Source organism: Vulpes lagopus, chromosome 5, assembly GCF_018345385.1.
Source record: "Vulpes lagopus strain Blue_001 chromosome 5, ASM1834538v1, whole genome shotgun sequence".
Taxonomy (NCBI): domain Eukaryota; kingdom Metazoa; phylum Chordata; class Mammalia; order Carnivora; family Canidae; genus Vulpes; species Vulpes lagopus.
Genome location: NC_054828.1, coordinates 20,539,974 through 20,563,933, shown reverse-complemented (window position 1 = coordinate 20,563,933; position 23,960 = coordinate 20,539,974). Strand labels below are relative to the sequence as shown.

Here is a 23,960-nt window from a genome sequence, read left to right as displayed (position 1 = left end):
AAGGGTTTTAGCTTTCCTGATAGACTTAAATCCTCACAATTTACTAACTACTGGACCTTGGGTGAGTTAATTAAATGTTTATGCCTCAGTATCCTCATGTAAGAATTAGAGGAATGATGCTTTACTATAGGATTCATGGGGTATTACATGAAATAACAGGAATCTCCTGCTGAGCATGATGCCCAGTCCAAGCTGATGGCCTAGCCTGACCACTGTTTGACATCTAGTCAGTGCTGTCCTCTATTGCTATGAACTAGTCCTTTAGGTGCTTATGGGGGAACGGGGGAGGGCAAAACGAAATTTCATAAGCATTTTTGAACTTTCAATTCTGCTAAGGTAGTCTAAATACCAGTCTAAAAATGACCTTTTGGGATTATTTATTTTAATTATACCAGTCATTTTTCCCAAGGATGATCAACAGCAGATGCCATGTTGGACAACATCCTCTCAGTGTAGAGTGGGGGAAACTGGGAATGACTTAAAAAAATCCACCATACAGAGAGGTGCCTTCTCTCCTCTCTAATGGCAGGAACCACCCAGCTACAAAACCTATCAGAATTCAAGGGTGGCACATCCCGGCCAGGACATCACCACCTTCCTTCTCAGCTTGTTCTCTAGACTTAGTTTGATGCTAGGAAATTCTTCCATTCACCAGACTCTGGCTCCAATAGCTCATTAAACCTGAAAATTAGATATGAAGCAAAAAATATTTCTATTTCTTTGCCAAAACTTACCTCCAAATTGCCCATATCTTGGTGCAGATTCAGCAGTGGTTAACCTGTAACCACTTCGTATGGCTTCTTATGGATCTTGTATCTTGAAAATAAACGGTACAGTATCATATAATCTGGCAGGATTTATTGCAAAGCATAGTGAGTAAACTATGCTTCTGAACCAGGGAGTTGGTTTATGGTGGGATGAGTTTTCTTCTCTCTTTGATGGTTAGCTGTCATATGGCTGAAGTAGTGGAGCTTCCAATTCTTCAATCATTCCTAACCCCTTTCAGAGTGGGTCAGATGGGGCACCCAAATGGAAGAGGATGTGAGAGCTGAGTTTTAATGGCACAATTATAAGGGCTGACAGGGAGGCAGACACGGCCTCTCAGCAAATTGCAGAGTATTGAAAAGTAGATAGAGGGTGACTACACCCTCACCCCTGACCCACCCCAAATTCATTTCCTTACTTCTTGCTTGACTTCATTTCACACCTCCATCTCCTCTATACACACACACACACACACACACACACACACACACACACACACACATCCAGCTGCCCGTAAAGTGCAGTACAATTTACAAGGGCTTGTTAAGAAATACTGGGATCCCAGAATCCTAGATGTGAAGAAAAGAAGAGCTAACTAACAGATCTAACGGTTCTCAATCTCCTTTTCTACTGGAGGCTGGGAGTGGGGAATAAATCCCTAAATATAGAAACTTTAGTTTCAATTGTCAGATGTAAACATTCAATAGGGTCATACCTGAAGATTGGAACAGAGCCGTAGAGTACTTTAAAAAGCCATGATCCTGGGTGGTCTATTCTATTGGAAGCAGGATTTCTGCCAAACCTTGGATCATCAGAGGACAAGGTTCAGCTCCAAAGACTTGGCATAAACCCAATAACTTAGTTATTCCAATATATTTTAACTGTGTACCCCTACCTTAAAAAGTAGCACTTGTGTGTATTTATTTTTAAATAAATATTTGTATAAATATTTTACCTCACCTCTTAAAATAAAACACCATATATGTGCATCATAAAAGAAAAGCACAAAGGATCAAACTTTTATATTAAAAGTAAATATAAATAGAGGTTGTTGTGCTTCCTTTCTGTGCTTCAAAGGATCACTTTGGAAAATCTGCTCCAGACAAGTGTCCACGGTTCATGGGAGAGTTTGGTCGCCATGGGAATATGAGACTGTTGTTTGGAAGATGAAGTTTAAGCCAAGCATAAAGACTGGGAAAGTACAGCCGGGTGAGAGGACACTCCCGTTTGGGGGGAGGGAGTGGCAAAGGAGCCCCGGGATCACTCCCACAGAATAGATGCTACATTTATGACAGCAAAACTGATTCTGTTTGCTGTGGATTATCATAACTGGAATCTGAATATATTATTCTTCTCAGAAAAGTCTGCTGTAAATACTTTGTCAAGCTAAATATGTAGGCAGAAGACAACCAGAATGCAAGGTGAACAATATTTATATTTATAACATAAACCAATAGGATATACTCACCTTTTCATGGTTGACTCAGATTGAAAAGGTCTCTTAGAGGAAACACTAACCCTATCCTTTTATTTCACCAATTTAGGCTAAGGAGGCAAATACAAACTTGGGAAGTCATAGGAAAGGAATGATCCATCCCTAAATTTAGGAGTTCTTTGGAATTCCAAATCAACTGGACTGAAACTTAACAGAAAGGTTGTCCCAAAGGGAGACCAGGTACTGTGCATATATTTTGTTTTCTCTCATCCAGGGAAGCAACATGGATTTCTAAGAAAATATATTTTATGCACAATACACAAAAAAGATAGTCCTGTTGGAGAGATATATTAGTTAGGGTTTTCCTGAGAATCAAAACTAGTAGGAGATTGATTATGGAGAATTGGCTTGTGTGATTATGGAGGCTAAGAAGTCCCATGTGGCTATCTGTGAGCTGGGAACCTAGGAAAGCCAGTGGTATAATTCAGTCCGAATATGAAGGCCTGAGAGTCAGGGGAACTGATGGTGTAAATCCTGGTCCAAAAGCCCAAGAAGATGAGATGAGATGTCCTACTCAAACATGGAGGCAGGGAAAAAGGGGCAAAATCTTCTTTCTTCCTTCTTTTGTTCTATTGAGAGCTTCAATGGATTGGATGATACCTACCCACACTGGGGAGGGCAACCTACAGATGCCACTGATTCAAATATTAATATCATGAAGCGCACACATATATCTAGAAATGATGTTTAATCCAAGCATCTCGTAGTCAGTCAAGTTGACACAGAAACTTAACTGTGAGGCAGAGCTGGCTCTATGGTAACCTATGCAATCCTACAGAGCTCTGAGCTGGGAAGGGCACTGTGTTTGGCTTAATGCTCTATCATATTGAAATTCTTAATAATTTTTTTGTACACATTTAGTGTTATTGTAACAAAGCAACTTGTACACTTTTAACGTTTAAAACTGACCATCTTTCCTTTCCAGTGAAACAAAAAGAAAATTTAAAAATAAACAGGAACAAAATTTCAATAGAGAATGTCAATTCCAAATAAGATCCTACAGGTTCTGCTGATTCTCCCATCGAGTGGCAGGGCTCAAGTCATCATTAGGAGAGATTTATCTTAAAAGTGTCATCTTAAACTGCAAGGATGCCCGTTAAACCTCACAATTAAACATGCCAAAGGAGAAGCCATGTTGTCAGAATGCCCACTTAACCCACCCAAACATCTCAAACCCACCCTTTACTGACCTTCTATAACCCTATTTTTTAATGTTTTTTTTTCCTTTTTCTTCCTTAAACAAGAGAAAGTAGACAGGTACATGTTGGTAAATGCTAACTTGTCCATATTCACATAGAGACACAGTGTAATCTCTGAGCCCAATATACAGAGAAAGGAGGAAAAAAGCTAGAATTCTATGCACTACTACACAGGGGCCTAGCACCCTCCAGCTTCCAGCAGAGCTAAGGGAGCAGAAGGTTTTTCTTTTTTCCCCACAGAGCACGGTGGTGTTGATTCCATAAGGTTTTTGTTGAGACAGGAAGGAATAAAAATGAATTTGGAACAGAAAGGGGTAGGGATTCTTTTCCCGCTGTATTCTGCCTAAGGTACTTCCCCCCAAAATAAGTTGAGAACAATGGTATAAAGGGAGAGAAAAGAGACTTCAAAAAACAGGGCAAAAGAGCACAAGAGGAGGGGAAAAAAAAGAGATGCAACTTGCTCCCAGGGACTGGAGAAAATTAAAAAAGGAAGGTTGGGATCAGTGTTCCATTAGTCATCTTCTCCTTCATCCTCCTCTCCTTCCTCTCCCTCAACATCTTCATCTTCTTCACCTTCATCCTCATCTCATTCTTCATCAATATCTTCCAATCCTCCTCTCCTTCTCTTCTCCTTCTTCTTTCTTCTCCTCCTCCTCCTCCTTCTTCTTCTTCTTCTTCTTCTTCTTCTTCTTCTTCTTCTTCTTCTTCTTCTTCATCATCATCTTCTTCTCCTTCTCCTTCTTCATCATCCATATCAGGAACCAAGTAGTACTGTAATGGATTTGGCAAAATATCATCTTTGATGACCTCTCCTAACTCATCTGCACCTGCAACAGAATGGTCAGTAAACCAGGTGATTTCAGTGGACTTTGACCATGGATCAGCACTTTCATTCAGATGAAATTCTTTGGAGAGAACTTTATTTTCGAAGTAAGGGTTTTCATCAAAATAAAAATCTATTCTGTAACCTGATTTAATATCTTCAAATTCTGTCACTTCGACTCTTGTCAAATAATGCAGCGCCTCTTCATCCTCCTCCCCAAGCAGTGCAGACACTTGTGGATGGTTGACATATGTTGTTGCCCCAAAATTGGGGATTTTGGCGATCAATTCCGACCTCTTCTGAAAAAATGGTTGGCAGAGTTTGTTATATTTCTGTTCTACTTTCAAAATCTCCTCACTGGCTTGTTCATTAAGTCTGTCTGTTTCATTTTGTACTTCATCAATATGCTCAATTGCTTCTTTGCTGTTCTTTTTGTCCCTTCGGCAAGTGCTGAGAGGTCAGATGTCTCCTCTGGCTTGGGGGCCGGAGGCAGCCTCGGTTTCTTCGTTTGAGGTGCGAGCGAGGACTGGCACTTGGGGGCCAGGCTGTGAGGAAACTTCACGAAGCGGGAGAGGGGCACGTTAGGAAGAAGCTCCGATTACTCCTTAATAATTTTTGAACACGGGGTCCTGCGTCTTCATTTTGCATTGGGCTTCACAAGTTATGTGGCCAGTCCTGCTTCCTAGTCATCTTGCCTCCATATACTGCCTTCTGACCATTCTTTATTGCTCTTTACAGTTCATTTATTTTTTTTTAAATCTTCACTCTCCCCCTTATTATCTGCAAATCCTACACTTATTTTTTGTTTTACATTCAGACAAAGCAGTATCATATGTGGGGTCAATGTGAGCACAGTAATCAAATCAGTAAAAAAAAGTAGTCATATCAGTTTGACTTAATTTTGAACTGACGTGGCCAAAATTGTGAGAATAACAATATGGATAGTAAAAAATTCAGACTTTACCATAATAAACCAAGATGTTGTGGAAACTGACAGGCTATCTGTAACATTTGGTTGTATTTTAGTTGACTTATACTCAGTTTTGAGAGCATGTATTATCTTGAGTCTTAAAAAAAATTAAGTACAGCAGCTTATCAATCCTCTAAGACTGCCTTGATATAGCTTGCTACCAAATTAAGTGTCAAGAGTTTTGTTAGAAAATTAGGTCCTTTGTTTCTAGAACACAGGTAAGGTGAATGAGGAGAGAGCAAGTGGGATTGCCAAAAGCAAGAAGAAAACCAGATTTTTTGTACTGCTTGCCTTTAACACAGTAATTTTCTCTAATTGTGGTGTTACTGAGTCTCTGGAGGAAAAGAGAAACAGAGAATATGTCAAGCTGTGTAACTCTTCTCAAATAAATAGCCAGTGCTATCAATCTCCCCATTCGAGATGAACAGCTAGTGAATACTAATGGCTGTGAGACCCACATCATTGATCTTCATCAGGCGAGTCTATTATCCTTTGTGAAGTTCTCAGGACTAGCCAGGACACTGCCTCCCCTTGCAACCCACCCCTTCCTCTCTCTCTCTTGCCTGGAACTTTTATTTTAACTTTTAAGTCATTCTTCAAGGCAGTGACTTTGGTGGCAAAAGTCTAAATGTGGTAGGGAAATGGGATGGAAACCTGAGGACTTACTGCCTCCAGAAACAGTGTCCCGTGCTTCACTTTTTGACAAAGTTTGAGCTAAAAACATACCAGATACTGCAAGTTTCTTTTTTTTTTAAGCTTTGCTGATTTCATTTATTTTTTTAATAAATTAATTTTTTATTGGTGTTCAATTTATCAACATACAGAATAACACCCAGTGCTCATCCCGTCAAGTGTCCCCCTCAGTCTTACCCTGGCCCAGTATCTCAGTTTAATATGGTCCTCACACAATAATGTTTGGAAAAGTAGCTTTAGCAATCAATACCTTTTATTATCCCAATCTTGAAAAAGAATGATTAAAAAAAACTACAGGTGAATTTTATGTAAAAGTGTGAAATGAGTTTCCTCTTCTCTGGTTCTAGCTGCAGATTTCTTCTCTAGAAAATGAATTGACTTTGGAATGGCAGCAGATTTTCATCCTGGCAAGGCTGAGCAAATTTCAGAGGGTGGCAGGGACTGGGGTCATTGGGAGAGACATCACCTTTCTGCCTCAACTCTGTCCTGCTTTAAGCTCTTCTGCTTGAAACTGATGATCCATGTAAGTGCCTGTTTGCTGTGTAAACATGACATTCTGCAAGTTTTTCAACCAGCTTGCTGCCCCAAGGCTATCCCATAGGGGAACTTTGGAGCCACTAGTAAGGTATGCTCAATTTTTTACTAATCTAAGTTTCAGTTTAACCTCTATAAATCTAGGATTCAAAATCCCTATCTTATATTTTCTGTGAAGACTGAATAGGGAAAATTCATGGAAGCGTCTACTACAAGTCTGAGACTGGTCGGATTCTCTCTGTTTTCTTTGCAATAAAATGACAATTATAAGACCAGGCACTGCAAGTCTGTGAAACCTGTGGATCTGACAGGCTGTCGATGTGTCATTAGGGGTGGATTTCCTATATAATCTGCAATGATCCCTTCATGATCCTAAAGGTATTATCAAATTTTATAAAAATATTGCCTAAATTCAGCATAGAATTCCTTCTCCACACAAAATATACTGTATATAATCACGTGTGTGTGTGTGTGTGTGTGTATGGTGTTCCCACATCTCTCTTATCATTGTGAACAGGAGTCACAGAACAACATTCCTTCTGCAGCTACAAGTGTGATGTCCCTGAAGATCCTTCAGTAGAAGGATTCAAGGCTCAAGAGCTTATATATCTTATGAGGAAAATGGCATTTGGAGGACCTGCTTTATGTTAAGGCATAGTAACATATGCGGGAAACTACAAGGACTTTTAAAAGTAGTTTGATACCCATTAAAGTGATGATATCACACTGAGAGGCTAGACATTGGCATTTTGCATAGCTGAGAATTACAGAGCTGGATATGTGAAATTAAATGCATTATCATCTCTTGTTCACTAAAACTTTTACCTCGAAATTGGGTTTATTTTCCTTAATAGATTTATGGAATGATTTATTTTACCTAGAATACTAATGGAACATTTCATTGTGTGCCCACGGTCTTCAGGGCTTTCTAACTTCTGTCCCCAACCCGTTGATATCTCCTTTCTTGGTTCCGCCTGTCTTACCCACTCAAGTCTAGCGCTGAAGGGCTTTTTTGTTTTTTTTTTTTTTCAGTGAAGTATAGTTGACACTCAGTCTATATTAGTTTCAGATGTACAACATAGTGATTCAATAATTCTATCCATTACACGATGCTCACCACGAGTTTAATCACCATCTGTCACCTAAAACACGACGACAATATCGTTGACTATATTCCCTGTGCTATACTTTCCATCCTCGTGACTTATTTGTTTAACTGGAAGTATGGGCCTCTTACTCCCCTTCACCTATTTGTCCCATCTCTCTCACTCACCTCCCCTCTGGCAACCACCACTTTGTTTCTGTGCATTTAGGAGTCTGTTTCTCTTTTCGTTGTTGTCGTTCATTTGTTCATTTGTATATAGTCAGGCAGAGAAAGACAAATGCCATGTGATTTCACTTCTCTGGGAAATCCAGGGCTGAAATTCTTGATACTACACCTAAAGCAGCCCTGCAAGTTCCCCCACCCTTTCCATGCCCTGCACTGTGTCTGCTCTTAGCCTTTTCCAGATCCTGTGTCTTCTCTGCCACTACTTCCTGACCAGATATTTTCATAAATTCAAACAACCATTCCCATGATTCTGGGAGAAGTTGTGTATGGAAGTGCATCTGTATTTACGAGGTTCTGCACAAAAGGTGCCTGCAGTCAGCATGGTCTATGGCAGCGCTGGGTGGGGATGACTGTCCTGTGCTCTGTGGCTCTGTGTGCAGTGCTCTTTCCCTTCTCCCCTCCTCCCTCTAGAGGGTGTCCATCACCTCCACTGTCAGCAGTTTCCTGGTGCTGTTCCTTTGACATTTAATCACCACACACTACTTTCCCCCACTGTTCATCTATAGCTTCTGTCGTTGTTGGTTTCCAGTTCTGGATTTAAAGTTTATTAAGCTCACATCTCATTAGAAGTTGCATCAGCAAATGCTTCCCTATGTAGTCAAACAGGCTGCATTTCAAACTCAACTTGCTTTTAATGATTGAGCTGAAAAATCTGGGAAAACACCATTCCCAACTTTTTGGCTGTATGCAGTATTTACGAACTAATTATATTGTCTTTCATTTTGTTGAGGGTCACAGAGACAAAAGCCATTAAGATACATTGGATCTGATATAACTTCTTTGCTCAAGACAGCAAGATTAATTAACATTACTTAATTAATGTATGGATTCCAATAAAATTGTGCCCCCTTCTTTTCTGTTTCTGTCACCCTTCTCACCACATTTTAGGCTCATGTTTTATTCATTTAATTTTTTTTTTTTATTATTTATGATAGTCACAGAGAGAGAGAGAGAGAGAGAGGCAGAGACACAGGCAGAGGGAGAAGCAGGCTCCATGCACCGGGAGCCCGACGTGGGATTCGATCCCGGGTCTCCAGGATCGCGCCCTGGGCCAAAGGCAGGCGCCAAACCGCTGCGCCACCCAGGGATCCCTATTCATTTAATTTTTATTTCTATTCCCATAGCCTACTCCCCACCCAGCCACCATGGCAAACTATTCTAAAGTGGGTGTTCGGTGAGATTCAGGTTGTTTTGCATCATTCTTGTAAATTATGTATAATTGTTTATGCATATAAATCTTAAACTAATGAAAATAGCAAATTGATGTCAAAAGATTGATCTGATTCTCAATTCCCCCATCAGCATTCCTTTTTCCAGATCCAGCTATACTAGGAAGCATACAGCTGATCTGCTTCTTCCAGGTGCTGTGTAATGCTCCATCACTCCCAAACTGTACTTGTTGGCTCCGGCACTTGGGCACACAGTCTACCTCTACCTGCCAGCACCAATCCAGGGTTTCTAACACCTTAGACTGTCTTGTTCTCCACTGTCAGTCTGTAAAACCCTTAAGATATTTTCAAAGGAAAGTTAATTTTAGTTCACTTAAGATTTTAGAGTCCTCAAGGTCAAAACAGTGAACAGAACATTGGATTTTTAAAGATGAGCGAAAACAAGCAAGTCAGAGTACAGCCACGTAACCCTGACGATCACTTTTTATAGAGATCAGTCCTTACAGTGAGTTCACCAGTCCTTAACTGTGTCTGAATCCCATCCAGCCTCATGCAAAGAAAAGTTCTAAGCTATATTTGCTTTCTGCTTCTTTTTTTTTTTTCCACTGAACTGCTTCTGGTGGGGTCTATGGCTGCCTTAGGAAGCTTCTTACTCTCCTGATCATCACTAGCATGTTTTTGTTTTACTTCTGTGCTCCCAGGCCTGTTCTGAGCAATGAGAGGTGAGGCTGGTCTTGCAAACCTTCTTTCCAGTGGGGACACTTGCATAAGTAAAAGGAACACTATGCACAGTGAGGCTGGGTTCTTCTAAGCAGGACAGGACAGGGGTGGGGAGGGGCACTCTATTATTGAAAGGCTGAAAAAAAAAAAAAAAAAAAGAAAGAAAGAAAGGCTGATTTGAGCCCAGGCTTTACATATTGAATGACTTGGCTTGCAGTACCTTCCAGACCAAAATGCACACAGAGGAAAGAAAGTTCAGAGGTTGGGACAAAGTCGATCAGAGAAAAACTTCCGGCAGAGTCGGGGTATCCCTCCTATTACACCACACAAGCACTTGCCAACTCACCTGTCTTATGTACACTTGGCACTTCCATCCTCCTTCCTTCCTGGATCCTGTAGCTGGGGGAAGCCAGGTCTTGCTGATACTGCGCTCCTCAGAGGAAGTGAGAACAAGCCAGAGGAAGCCTTCCAGGAGATGCTCAGCTGTGGGTTCCCGTGGACTTGGGCCTGGGAATGAGTGTGTTTGTGCTTGTTTCTGCGTGTCCACATACCCAGTGGCTCTGCGTAGAACTGGGGGCAGGTTGGCTGAGGCATCCGGGGTGGCGCACAGTCCAGGGTGAAGCTGACGGCTTAGCAGATAATTTAATCTATCTCCAGCTGGACTTTCAGAAGAGTCACATATCTCTTCATTTCTTAGAATCTTATTCTCAAAACCCTATTCTTTTCTCATCCCACAACTGGGACATGTTCCTAAAACAATGGATTCCCAATACATTATTCCTATCTGATTAATCAAGCTTCAAGTTTATCTAGATTTGTCATACCTTGGAAATACCCTCTATGGAAATACCCTCTATACTGATTAATCTCTGTCTTCCCAGACAGAAATTACTTTCCTGTCAAACTGCTCAAACAGTACCTTCTTTTTTAAAAAAGTGGTTTCCAGATGCCTGCGTGGCTCAGCGGTTGAGCGTCTGCCCTTGGCTCAGGTCATGATTCTGGGGTCCCAGATCAAGTCCCACATCCCACTCCCTGCGAGGAGCCTGCTTCTCCTTCTGCCTGTGTCTCTGCCTCTCTCTCTGTCTCTCATGAATAAATAAATAAAATCTTTAAAAAAATTTTAAAAGTGATTTCTTTATATCAAGAAAGGTCTTTGAATCAGCCCTCTTATTTTTGATGTGAATTTAGAGACCCCAAGCTTTATTGATTCTCTCTATACCTATGACTATAGATTTACTCGCATATTTGCTGGTCTTCAATCCGTTGGAGGGTGTGTGTAAGGCAGTAAATTCCTTGGCTCACTGGCTCACTTGAAAAGCACAAAGTGTATGTGTTGGGGGGTGGGGAGACCTAGGTGGCTCAGTTGGTTAATCATACACTCTTGATTGCAACTCATGATCTCAGGGTCCTGGGATCAAGCCCTGCCAAGCTCCACGTGGGGCTCCACAGGGATGGCAGAGTCTGCTTGCTCCTCTCCCTCCCTTGTTTGTGCTCTCTTCCTCTCTCTGAAATAAATAAAATCTTTAAAAAGCTACAAAGGGGGGATCCCTGGGTGGCACAGCGGTTTGGCGCCTGCCTTTGGCCCAGGGCGCGATCCTGGAGACCCGGGATCGAATCCCATGTCGGGCTCCCGGTGCATGGAGCCTGCTTCTCCCTCTGCCTGTGTCTCTGCCTCTCTCTCTCTGACTATCATAAATAAATAAAAAAATTAAAAAAAAAAAGCTACAAAGGGGATCATGTATACTGGGTAGTTGGAATGGTGTAATGGTGGCAACTGAAGTATTTTCTTTGTCTTTTTCCATCTGGCAGCAGCTAAGGGGTGACTTTTTGTTTTACTCTGCAAATCTTACCATATATTTTTGGAACATCCCAAGAAGGGTCCAAATACATGTACTTGGACAACAGGCAACATCCACTGCTCCTTTTCCTTTCCCTTTGGTGATGTGGTCTGACAACCTGGGAGGATGCCTCCCTTCTCACAGCCTTGCAGGGGTGCTTGCTGTACCTTTGTGCCCTCTCCTGTGGGGGCCTCTGACCTTGGATTATGCTGGAGACTCAGTGGCTGGTGGCCCTGGGAAAACGCCTCCCTCCTGACATGAAAACACACCATCTGTGCCATACCACCACCAAGAACCAAAAGGAAAGCTGTGTATAGTCCCAAAGTACCACTGAGATTTGAGTGCCAACACTATGATTTCAGGTTCTCTTTGCAGCTCTTCTTTTCAGAGAGCTCAAATGGATGTCTGTGGAGATTGGCCTAAGGGTCAACCTTTGGGCAGACATCACGTTGCTGTTCTCAATTTGTCTGCTTTCAAACATCTATGTGCGCATATGTCCACTGCTTCCATCAGAGGTTCTTTCTCCCCTCTGGGCCACAGTGCTTGTGCCACATACACAGCGGTTATCCATACACATCCTGGAGAACCGCATTTAGTTTCAACCATGGGTCTGTCACTTACTGCATGGCTGTGGATGAATTCCACAGCCATTCTGCATCTTAGTCTCCCTACCTGCAAAGTGTGGATAATAACAGTGCTTATCTTATAAGGCTGCCTCAAGTTTTAAATTGCTTATCCATAAACACAGAATTTAGAACAGTGCCTGATTTATAGTAAGTTCTCAGTGGATGTTAGCCACTCCCTCCTAGAGTTCTAGAAGGAACCCGTTTGTATTATACAATCATCATAATAGAACTGGGATTGAAAAATACAAATCCCGGAAGATTTGACTAGGAGAAATTTAGCAAAAAGCTAAATCAATTGAAGAAGCACTTTGTAAAGACCTCTGTTAATTTTGGAATTGCAGAAACTGAAAAAAGGGAGAATTACATTTTTCTTGATCAGCAAGTAATATCAAAAGTATAGCAGCAAATGCTATAGAATAAGAACCATATTACTATGGTGATGATTTTTAAATTTCAGTGAAGTAAAAAATGGTACTATTGAATCACCACATACTTGTGAATTCTTGAGCTCCACTTCTGCTATTCTTTCTGTGCTCTATGATGCACTATGATGAATTATACAAGATGGGACACCAAGAGATATGAATTGAGGTTACTTAAGGGTTCTGCCATTAGATCAATGCACTTTGTACCTCTGAGCTTTCATTTGTCTTGCAAAAGTTGGTAATAATAACATGACAGCTGCTACGCAGACCTCATAGGAAGGTTGTACAGGTCAAGTAAGGACATGTATATGACTATGTTTCTTTTTTATATACATGCAGATTTTATTTACTTATTCATGAGAGACACAGGGAGAGAAGCAGGGACACAGGCAGAGGGAGAAGCAGGCTCCCTGCAGGGAGCATGATGTGGGACTTGATCCCAGGACTCCAGGATCACAACCTGAGCCAAAGGCAGACACTCAACCACTGAACCACTTAGATGCCAAATGACTATCCTTTATCTTTTCTTTTCTATTCTTTTCTTTTCAATTTGTTTTATCTTTAATACATACATTTAATAATTTTATTATTTTTTTACGTTTTTAAATTTATTTTCAATTTGCCAAATTACAATATAACACCCAGTGCTCATCTCATCAAGTGCCCCCCTCATTGTCTGTCACCCAGTTACCCTCAACCCCCCGCCCATCTTCCCTTCCACAACCCTTTGTTTCTTTCCCAGAGTTAGGAGTCTCTCGTGGTTTGTCTCTGTCTCTATTTTTTCCCACTCAGTTTGCCTCCTTTCCCTTATAATACCTTTCACTATTTCTTATATTCCATGTATGAATGAAACCATATGATGATTGTCCTTCTTCAATTGACTTACTTCACTCAGCATAATACCTTCCAGTTCCATCCACGTCAAAGCAAATGGTGGGAATTTGTCCTTTCTAATGGCTAATATTCCAGTGTATATATAGACCACATCTTCTTTATCCATTCATCTGTAGAAGGACATCGTGGCTTCTTCCACCATTTGGCTATTATAGACATTGCTGCTATGAACACTGGGGTGAAGGTGTACAAGCATTTCACATCTGTATCCTTGGGGTAAATCCCCAGGAGTGCAACTGCTGGGTCATAGGGTAGCTCTATTTTTAACTCTTTGAGGAACCTCCATAGTTTTCCAGAGTGGCTGCACCAGTTCACATTCCCACCAACAGTGCAAGAGGGTTCCCTTTTCTCCACATCCTCTCCAACATTTGTTGTTTCCTGTCTTATTGATTTTCAGCATTCTCACTGGTGTGAGGTGGTGTCTCATTGTGGTTTTGATGTGTATTTCCCTGATGGCAAGTGATGCAGAGCATTTTCTCATGTGCTTGTTGGCCATGTGTATATGTCTTCTTTGGAGAAATTTCTGTTCATGTCTTTTGGCCATTTCATGATTGGATTTTTTTCTTTCTTGAAGTTTGGTAAGTTCTTTATAGATCTTGGATACTAGCCTTTTCTCTGATGTGTCATTTGCAAATATGTTCTCCCATTCTGTAGGTTGTCTTTTTGTCGACTATTTCTTTTGCTGTTCAGAAGCTTTTTATCCTGATTAAGTCCCAATAGTTCATTTTGCTTTTGTTTCCCTTGCCTTCATAGATGTATCTTGCAAGAAATTACTATGGCCAAGTTCAGAAAGGTGGTTGCCTGTGATCTCCTCTAGGATTTTGATGGATTCTAGTCTCACATTTAGATCTTTCAAACATTTTGTGTTTATCTTTGTGTATGGCATAAGAGAATGGTCTAGTTTCATTCTTCTGCACACAGCTGTCCAAATTTCCCAGCACTATTTGTTGAAGAGACTGCCTGTTTTCCCGTGGATATTCTTTCTTGCTTTGTCAAAGATGAGTTGACCATAGAGCTGAGGGCCCATTTCTGGGTTACCTATTCTGTTCCACTGATCTATGTGTCTGTTTTTGTGTCAGTGTCATGCAGTCTTGATGATCACAGCTTTGTAACACAGCTTGAAATACGGCATTGTGATGCCCTGGCGTTGGTTTTCTTTTTCAATATTTCCCTGGCTATTTGGGGTCTTTTCTAATTCCATACAAATCTTAAGATGATTTGTTCCAACTCTTCTGAAGAAAGTTCATGGTATTTTCATAGGGATTGTATTGAATGTGTACATTGCCCTGGGTAGCACTGACATTTTCAAAATATTTATTCTTCCAATCCATGGGCATGGGATGCTTTTCCATCTCTTTGTGCCTTCCTCAATTTCCTTCAGAAGAGTTCTGTAATTTTTAGGGTATAGATCCTTTACTTCTTTGGATAAGTTTATTCCTAGGTCTCTTATGGGTTTGGGTGCAATTCTAAATGGGATTGATTCTTTAATTCCCCTTTCTTCAGTCTCATTGTTGGTGTATAGAAATGCCACTGATTTCTGTTCATTGATTTTGTATCCTACCACATTGCTGACTTCCTGTATGTGTTCTTGCAATCTTGGGGTGGAGTCTTTTGGGTTTTCTATATACAGTGTCATGTCATCTGCGAATAGGGAGAATTGGACTTCTTCTTTGCCAATTTGAATGCCTTTTATTTCTTTCTGTTGTCTGATTACTGAGGCTAGGACTTCTAGGAAAATAGCAGTGGTGAGAATGGACATACCTGTCGTGTTCCTGATCTTAGGGGAAAGGCTCCCAGTATTTCCTCATTGAGAATAATATTCACTGTGGGCTTCTCATGAATGGCTTTTAAGGTGTTGAGGAATGTTCCCTCTATCCCTACACTCTGAAGAGTTTTAACCAGGAATGGATGCCATATTTTGTCAAATGCTTTCTCTGCATCCATTGAGAGTATCATATGGTTCTTGTTTTTTCTCTTATTGATGTGATCTATCACATTGATTGTTTTACAAGTGTTGAACCACCCTTGCATCTCAGGGATAAATCCCACTTGGTCACGGTGAATAGTCTTAATGTACTGTTGGGTCCTATAGGATAGTAACTGGTGAGAACTTTTGTGTCTATGTTCATCAGGGATATTGGTCTATAATTCTTCTTTATTGGTGGGGTCTTTATCTGTTTTTGGAATCAAGGTAATGCTGGCCTCATAAAACGAATTTGGAAGTATTTCCTTTTTATTCTTCAAAACAGCTTTAATAGAATAGGTACTATTTCTTCTTTAAACATTTGATAGAATTTCCCAGTGAAGCCATCTGGTCCTGGACTTTTGGGAGGTTTTTGATGACTGTTTCAACTATCTCGCTGGTTACTGGCCTGTTCAGATTTTCTATTTCTTCCTGCTCCAGTTTTGGTAATTTGTGGTTTTCCAAAAATGCATCCATTTCTTCTAGATTGCCTATTTTTTTGGCATATAGCTGCTCATAATACGTTTTTAAAATCGTTTGTATTTCCTTGGTATTGGTTGTGATCACTCCTCTTTCATTTGTGATTTTATTAATTTGAGTCTTTTTTCTTTTTAATAAGTCTGGCTAGGGTTTAACTATCTTATTAATTCTTTCAAAGAACCAACACCTGGTTTTGTTGATCTGTTCTACAGTTCTTCTGGTCCTTATTTCATTGAGTTCTGCTCTAATCTTCATCATGTCTCTTCACCTGCTTGGTTTAGGGTTTATTGGCTGTTCCTTCTCCAATTCCTTTAGGTGTGAGGTAAGCTTGTGTATTTGAGATTTTTCCCAGTTGTTTGGAGGGGGACTTGTATTGCAATGTATTTCCCTCCTAGGACTGCTTTTCCTGTATTCCAAAGATTTTGAATGGTTGTATCTTCATTTTCATTAGTTTCCATGAATCTTTTTAATTCTTCTCTAATTTCCTGGTTGACCCATTCATCTTTTAGTAGGATGCTCTTTAACCTCCATATGTTTGAGTTTCTTCCAAATTTCTTCTTGTGATTGAGTTCTAGTTTCAAAGTATTTTGGTCTGAAAATATGCAGGGGATAATCCTAATCTTTTGATATCAGTTGAGAGCTGATTTGTGACCCAGTATGTGGTCTATTCTGGAGAAAGTTCCATGTGCACTTGAGAAGAATATGTATTCAGTTGCATTCAGATGGAATGTTATATATATATCTGTCGAGTCTATTTGGTCCAGTGTGTCATTTAAGGCCCTTGCTTCTTTGGTGATGCTCTGTTTAGAATATCTGTCATTTGTTGAAAGTGCCATGTTGAAGTCTCCCACTATTAGTGTATTATCTAAGTATCTCTTTACTTTGTTTACTAGTTGATTGATATACCTGGCAGCTCCCACATTAGAGGCATAAATATTCATGATTGTTAGGTCTTCTTGTTGGATAGACCCTTTAAGTATGATATAATGTCTTTCTTCATCTTTTACTACAGTCTTTGGTATAAACTCTAATTTACCTGATATGAGGATTGCTACCCCAGCTTTCTTTTGATGATCATTTGAATGGTAAATGGTTCTCCAACCTTTCATTTTCACGCTGGAGGTGTCCTTAGGTCTAAAATGAGTCTCTTGTAGATAGCATATAGATGGGTCTTGCTTTTTTATCCAGTCCGATATCCTGCATCTTTTGGTGGGATCATTTAACCCATTCACTTTCAGAGTAACCATTGAAAGATATGAACTTAGTGTCATCATTTTACCTATGTAGTCTATTTCTGTGGATTGTTTCTCTGGGCTTCCTCTTTCTTTTACAGGGTCCCCTTTAATATTTCTTGCAGAGCCAGTTTGGTGGTCACATATTCCTTTCAGTTTTTGCCTATCTTGGAAGCTCTTTATCTCTCCTTCTATTCTGAATGACAGTCTTGCTGGATAAAGTATTCTTGGCTGCATGTTTTTCTCATTTGGTACCCTGAATATATCCTGCCAACCCTTTCTGGCCTGCCAGGTCTCTGTGGAGAGGTCTGCTGTTAATCAGATATTTCTCCCCATATAAGTTAAGAATCTTTTGTCCTGAGCTGCTTTAAGAATTTTCTCTTTGATGGGGACGCCTGGGTGGCTCAGTTATTGAGCATCTGCTTTTGGCTCAGGGTGTGATTCTGGGATCCAGGATCGAATCCCACATTGGTCTTCCTGCATGGAGCCTGCTTCTCCCTCTGCCTGTGTCTCTGTCTCTCTCTGTGTATCTGTCACAAATAAATAAATAAAATCTTTTAAAAAGGAATTTTCTCTTTGAAATTTGCAAATTCCACTATTAAATGTTGAGGTGTTGAGCAGTTTTTATTGATTTTGGGGGGGGTCATCTCTATCTCTTGGATCTGAATGCCTGTTTCCTTCCCCAGATTAGGGATGATTTGTTTATATATACTTTGTGGACCTGTCTCTCTCTCAGGCTCTTCTGGAACCCCAATTATACATAAATTCTTCTTTCCCAGGCTAACATTTATTTCCCTAAGCCTTTCCTCATGGTCTCTTACTTGTTTTTCTCTTTTTTCCTCCAGCTTCCTTCCTTTCCATCAACTTGTCTTCTATGCCAATCACTCTCTTTTCCACTTCATTAACCCTAGCAGTTAGGACATTCATATTGGATTGCATCTCATTTAATCTATTTTTAATTTCAGCCCGATTAGATCTCAGTTCTGCAGTAATGAAGTCTCTAGAGTCCTTTATGCTTTTTTTTCCAGAGCCACCAGTAACTTTATAATTGTGCTTCTGAATTGAATTTCTGACATCGCATTTAAATCCAAATTCTGTAACTCTGTGGCAGAGAATATTGCTTCAAGTTTTTTCTTTTGTGGTGACTTCTTCCTTCTAGTCATTTTGTCCAGTGCAGAGTAGCTGTATGAGTAAGTTGAATCAAAAATATCAACCACAACTAAATAAAATACACCCTAGATGATTCCAAAGAGGTCAGAGACCAGAAAATAAAAGAAAAAGAATAACAGAACAAAATGACCACTAAAGTGAAAAACATTTTTAAGCAAAGTAGTAAAAATAAAAAATAAATAACAAAGAAGAAGATTTAAAAAAAAAAAAAAGAAAAGGAAAGAAAAAAGGGGGGATGATGGTGGTGAGGAAGTGTTAGTAGAGAGAGAATGTAGTCTCCCTGAGGGGACCTAGAGGGTGATCCTCCTGGTTCTGAGTGTATTAAGTTCTGTATGTTAGAAGATACTCAATCCCAAATTTATATAAACCAGTAATACTTATATAAAGACCCAACATCGACCACAAAAACATAAACAAGATAAAAGAGGGGGACAGAATGGGATGGAAGAGAAAATATAATCTCACAGAATGAACCAACATGGTATTCCACTTGGTTCTGGGTGTATTTTGGTCGTGTGTTAGAAGATACTAATTTCCACCACTGTAAGACACAATGAGACAGAAACAAAACAAAGCAAAGCAAAACAAAACAAAAAACCAAATACCCGTACCTCATATATTTACCAAAATTAAATCGAATATGTTGAAGGGAATCCAAAAGTGAAAAATATATCTAAGACATGTAATTGTAGAAATAAGAAAACCAAAAAGGAAAAAAGTTAAAAAGGAAGAGTTGGTAAAATATTTTAGTAAAGGTGGGAAAAGAGAAAAAATATTGGAAATTTTTAGCCTGGTATAAAAATGAGTCATTATGAAAAAAGGGGGGGGGGACCCTCTAGTTCTATATACTATTTTCCCTCAGTCCTGAAGCTTTCCAGTGCTGCTTGTTCAGTAAATTTGCCTTTCCCTTGTTTTACCAGCAGTTCTTCTGGGGGAGGGGTCTGCTGCACTGATTCTCAGGTGTCTGTGCCTGGGTGGAGATGCCCCACCCTCCCCACCTGGTGCCGAGCTCAGTGTGAATTGTTTATCCTGCGAGGTCTTTGTTCCCTAGTGGCCCCACCTCTCCCAGGCACAGGATGAAACAAAGAGGAAAAAAAATGGTAGTGGCCAGATTTCCAGCTCTGGAATCAGCTCCCTGTGAGTAGCTAACTACAGTTTCCAGTCTGCACTGGCCTAGATACTCCTGGGGCCTGCCTCTCCCAAAGGAAACAGAGGATAGCCACCTCTCTCCATTGCCAGGATCTAGGGTAAAGGGAACTCTGGGGCCGACCTGCATAACTGACTGGCTTCTCCCAAATGCTCCAAGGGCTGTGGCGCCCCAGCCCTTTACTGAGATTAGTCCACAGTTTGTGATGAGATTTCTCTCATGCACCCCAGTCTTATAGTAACTCTGGGAATCTTGAAGCTTCACTGCCCTTCCTGTGATTCTGCCCAATTTCCCTGAAAACTCAGGCATGGATTTTTAAAGTTCTCCCTTGTCCAGGGCTGGGCTATTGTGTCCTGGAGGCTTTCGCTGCTCTGCTTTAGTCCTCCTAGTTGCTGTTCCCCTCTCCCACTTTATTTCTTTTTTATTTTTTTTGCCTTCCTACCTTGTTAGAAGTGAAAACTTTTCTCTCTGTAGCATTATAGCTGTTTTCTCTTTAAATTTCAGGTTGAATTCATAGGTGTTCAGGGAGTTTTTAAAGTTATCTAAGTAAGTTTGTGGGGCCAGGTGAGTTAAGGACCCCTACTCTTCCGCCATCTTGCCAGTCTCCCATGACCTTAGTTTTTTAAACATGAGGTTTTTATTTTTTTTTTTTAAGAAGAATTGTCTTCAGATCATACTTCTATCTCACTACTTCTTCATTAGAAAGTTTTATAATCCCCCTTTTAAAAATATAAGTCAAATCTGTAATCCCTATCCAGCCTCCAAGACCTTCAATAAGGAGACCCTTATTATCTCTCTGACCATGCAGTCTCAGTCAATCCACTCATCCTATTGTTCCCTCTTATTCAGCTGAATTATACCCTATAAATGCTTACCATGAAGCACACTACTCTGCAGTCATTCTTTACCTTCTTTACAAAGTTCTTTTCCATAATTGATCAGCATGAACATTGGCCATTTGTAGTGTTTTGCATTAATGTCTCACTACAAGAACATATTTTTATTCCCCACACCTTGTACACGAGGAAACTGAGGCTCAGAGGAGCCCAAGCCAGCGCAGTTGGTTATAAAGACAGCTGAGGGCTAACCTTATCCTCTCTGGAGAACACACTCAGAATCATCACCTTTTATTGTCTGTGGAAACTTTTCCTGAATACAACTTCTTTTTGTCTATGTATCTCCGTGTTTGCTGACCATCTATCCTCTGCCAGGTGGAAGGGAGGTCATCCAGAACACACTCTGGTGCATGCTGGAGAGTCCTCTGATGTGTGAGATGAGAGTTCCTTGTATTTCAAGGTAGTCCATTGAATTATGGGCCTGCTATAATCACAGAAAAGAGTTTCATCCTGTAGAACACACCCTTTTCTTGGTTAAAAAGCCCTAAATCTGTCTTCCTTAATAATAGTGAATCCACTTCACCACTCCTTTCTATGGTAAGCTCTTTAAATAGCTGAAAGCTCTCATAAATTTTCTCATTAAATATGCTCTTATATTTTGAATGCCAATTTTGAGCCAGATACTCTATTAAATAATAACAAGAAAGATAATGGCTGACATTTATTGAATATGTCCTGTGTGCCCGGCATCTGCTATGGCTTTTCACGTATTAACTTGTTAAATCCTCAGCACACCCCATCTGGACCTAACCACCAGATGTCTTTTGTTATCAATGTCACTCATGCATCAACTGGCCTGACCATGAACATGATACCCAGATAAGAGGAGAGAATCAGTAAAGAATGGGGCCCAGGCTCCATGAGTACTGGACTCTTATGGCTATTGCCACCAACTGAGATTTCACTGACCTTCCTAAAGGGCACATCCCACACATCTTCTAATGAAACGCAGACCCATACTGCTCTCTGGCCAATGCTCTCCTTTGTCAGCCACTGTGCACAGAGTGCTTTCCACAAATTTTCTTAGTGCTTAAATTTTACAAATGGAAAAAAGAGACTCTGGAAAATTAAGAGTCCAAGGTGATACAGAGCTGCACAGATCTAGGATTCCAAGGCTGACCCTCCAGTTGCTCTCAGGAGCCCGTCCTTTGCCCATCCTGCATGGCTGAGCTGTCTGGCTTAATAATGATGAATCCAGTGTAAACCTTCTGCCTTTTTCTCACTGCTTCATGGATTTGCCATTTCCATATACTCTTAAAGACAGGTTTCTGCTCCTTGCAGATATTTTTCTGTACTAGCACGGAAAAATTTCTATTAGCCACAATAAGCACAGTGGTAGGCAGGAAACAAGGATACAATAAATTTCTGTTGATTGGAGTTAAGGAAATAGCACTGCTCTCTGCTTTCTTTTGTTTTATATGCAGGAAATGTCACTGTCCCAATCTCTAGCTCAATAGTGTATACTCAGAAAGACAAAGTAAAATTTTAAAATTACCCTATTAGTGTGGGTCAGTTTCTCTAGAACAGTCTCTTTTTTGCTGCATTAATAACTTGCTAGTGTTTTAGAAGACACAGAGGTGCTAATGAGGCACTAATCACCCCCCACACACCCTTTTAAGCAACTAATTATGACTAACAGCTATGAAGCTATATCAGCTTTAAAATCTAATTAATTCAACCTATGAAGAAAAATGATTAATGAATATAGTCTGTACATAACTTAATAAGAAAAGGTCATGGTGGCTATCGAGAGTAAGATGTTGAAAATGTTGCAAATTGCAGAATGGTTTTAGCTCAATCTGTTATTTGAAATAAAAAGAGATGTCTTCATATCTCGTTTTCAGAGGCAATCGGGAGATTCAGCCAGCACTCTACTCCCAAGGCCAAGGGAATCTTTGAAAATGTAAGCATTTCTCTCCTTGGAACAGCCAAGGATTTCTTTCTCTCTGTAGGGTTGGTATCTCATTTGCAAGTTTTAAGAGAGCTTTGCGAGCTTGAAGGGTTTGGGACTCCGGGGCAGGAATGAACCAGGAGCTCACGTTTGTCCCCCTCGGTGCTGCCATCTAGATTCTGTGCCTGCTTAATGTCCTTTGCAATGACTGATTGCATAACTGCCCTTTGGCTACATATTAACTATTTTTTGACTTCACGATTTCTCTCGGTTTCCACTGCATGCTCACCATTAAGTTTCCACACTGTTTTTGAATGATAACATAGCAGCAGAATACAAAAGTTAATAGGAAATTATCCTTTTCTAAAAGAATTGAATGAATGTGGTATTTTTACTTTAAGCTTTGGATTTTGTAATAGCTTTCCCATCACACTGGTCTTGAAAGATAACTCACACAGCTAATAGGCAGACGTGCCCAGGGCTCACAACACAGAGCACGCTTCCATTCCTGCTACCTCTGTCAAGTTTGTGGCTGTGTAAATGCCACTGGCTTGCCACCAACCTCTAATGTAGAGCCCTTCTCCCACAGGAGCGACCCCCACGGAGGAGGTTGCATGCATGTTGAGTACACAGAGGTGTTCCCACTGGGTGCCCCAGCTCCTCCTGGACCCCCACTGCCCTGCAGGGCACCTTATCTGTGGCTGGCGGTCCCAACATGCTGAAGCTGTGCACTGGGTGGCTGCTGCTCAAATGGAGAATGTGTTGTTGATTACTTTCTACCGGCTCAACAGATATGTCCAGGGAACAAATTTTAGGCCACTTATGTGATACCCAAGCCAAGAAGTTGTCATTAAAAAACATTTCCTCCATAACCTTGGAATTTATTAATCCATATTCTCAAATTCTATGTGTGCCATATTTGGAATTATCTGCTTCACCCCTTCAGCATCTGATGCCTCTGTTATATCAATAATTATTCTCTGCTACTGCTTTACTCCCTTTCTAGGTCAGCCTGAAAGATTCTGGCAATGATTTACATGTCAGTGATTGCTACATCCTATGTTTGCTACATGTTCAAACAGGAGATGGCCAGCTTTTATATAACTATTATCTTTATAGTAGTTAAACATAAAACATGCAGGTGTATTTTACTGTGTGCTTATTTATACACATGTGTGCAATCACAGCACACTGCCTCTACCAAAGTATAAGAACCTTACCTTTTACCTGCAGGTTCAATATTTAGCTATTGGGAGATTGCTAAATTTTTGAGGGTGGATAATATGCTTAACCCTATAAGTTATAGCACTGTCACATTGTTAGCACTATATAATGATCTCAAGTGAATCCTTTAACTATCAAAATAAAAAGAATTCCATTATTGCTCATACAATGTGTTTAAGGGCATGAATTAGAGCCGAACTTCTCAGGCCTGAGTCCTGGTTCTGCCTGTATTAGCTGCATGACATTGAGCAAGTTATGAGCTCTTTTTGCCTCTGTTTTCTCTTTTATAAAATTGGGAGAGTAGGAGTACATATATAATAACCTTGTAAAGATTAAATGACTTAATACTTGCAAAGCACTGAACACATTGCCTGCCAAGAATAAGAGCTTAAAAATGTGAGTTCTTGGGTTATTAATTCTCACATGATTTATACTGATTGTTTTAAGGTGACTCTTTTTGTTTATTTGTTTTTTTG

General features: G+C 40.3%; 1 pseudogene; it reads right to left on the bottom strand.

Moving 5' to 3' along the window:
* Positions 1-3,970: 3,970 nt before the first annotated feature.
* The window catches only part of LOC121491741, a 54,442-nt pseudogene continuing 34,452 nt past the window's right edge, over positions 3,971-23,960 (bottom strand).